The sequence below is a fragment of the Lipotes vexillifer genome, unplaced genomic scaffold, assembly GCF_000442215.2.
Source record: "Lipotes vexillifer unplaced genomic scaffold, Lipotes_vexillifer_v1.1 scaffold1028, whole genome shotgun sequence".
Classification (NCBI taxonomy): domain Eukaryota; kingdom Metazoa; phylum Chordata; class Mammalia; order Artiodactyla; family Lipotidae; genus Lipotes; species Lipotes vexillifer.
This window is the reverse complement of record NW_006779287.1, coordinates 570,873-572,048: the sequence shown is the minus strand read 5'-3', so window position 1 is coordinate 572,048 and position 1,176 is coordinate 570,873. Positions and strand designations below refer to the sequence as shown.

The following is a 1,176-nucleotide window of genomic DNA, read 5'->3' as shown; positions in this document are numbered from 1 at the left end:
AGCAGGAAATTCTAAGTTGCTTTCTGTGATGAGCGGGACTTTGGGAAGATAGATTTCTGAAAAGGAGTTTTGGAAGTGTAACTAGATAGTGAGAGACTAGTGGCTAGATAAAGTGCTACTGAGTAAGGGATTATTGAACTTGCCTGTGTGTGATACTTTCTGCCAGGTGAAAAAAGTATATCCAAAAAGTGCTGTGTCCCCTACACTCATGTTAGCGATGGGTGACTGAGAGCTAAGGATATCAAATAATGGGTTGGTTGAACAGCAGAGGAACGTCCACGTGATCTCATTGTATCTCTTTACCATTTATAACGCAAACCAGATTAAATTCTTTTTTTTTGTTTTTGTTTTTGTTTTTGCAGTACGCGGGCCTCTCACTGCTGCGGCCCCTCCCGCTGCGGAGCACAGGCTCTGGACGTGCAGGGCCAGCGGCCATGGCCCACGGGCCCAGCCGCTTCGCGGCATGTGGGATCCTCCCGGACCGGGCACGAACCCTTGTCCCCTGCATCGGCAGGCGGACTCCCAACCACTGCACCACCAGGGAAGCCCCAGATTAAATTCTTAAGTAATATAGTTACTGAATCAACTCTAATAAAAGCTCTCATTTCCTCTAACCTCCACATTTAAACCTCTAAATTCTACCACCACTCTCTCAAAGACACAGGCTTCTTTGGTTTTAATTTTTCTCCTTCCACCACCACCTCCACACCTTATGCCTCCTTTCTCAATGTAAGTCAAACTTCCCAGTCATCTCCACTCCCCACGCATGCATTAAACTAATCTAAACACCACCACCAAAAGTGCAGGAGAGAAAAAGACCTTCTGAGTCCTCATTCCTTTGATTTTCTATATCCCCAGTCCTCTGCCCCACAGACCAGTGCAAGGCAAGTTGAGAATCACAGACCTACATCCAGACATCCTTAGAACAAGATGGTCTTTTAAAATTAATATTAAAAAAAACTGCCTATTTTCTATTACTCTCTTACTCATGCTTTTATGACTAATAATCCACATTTGAATCCCATTGAGATCATTTATGTCTTTGGCAAGAAAAAAAAAGGGAGAGAGAGAGAGATTAAATGAGGAAGGGGCTCGTTCCTGAGAACCAGCCTCGCCTGCTACACTCACTAGACCCCAGCCATAGGCTGCCCTTTCTCTGGCCTGCTCAACCACAGC

The 1,176-nt window shown here is 45.3% G+C and overlaps 1 protein-coding gene across 1 annotated transcript in view; it reads right to left on the bottom strand.

Annotated features, from left to right (window-relative positions):
• Nucleotides 1-1,176, bottom strand: part of FBXL17 (F-box and leucine rich repeat protein 17) — a 487,979-nt gene that overhangs the window by 197,201 nt on the left and 289,602 nt on the right. The gene's annotated exons all lie outside the window — the stretch shown is intronic.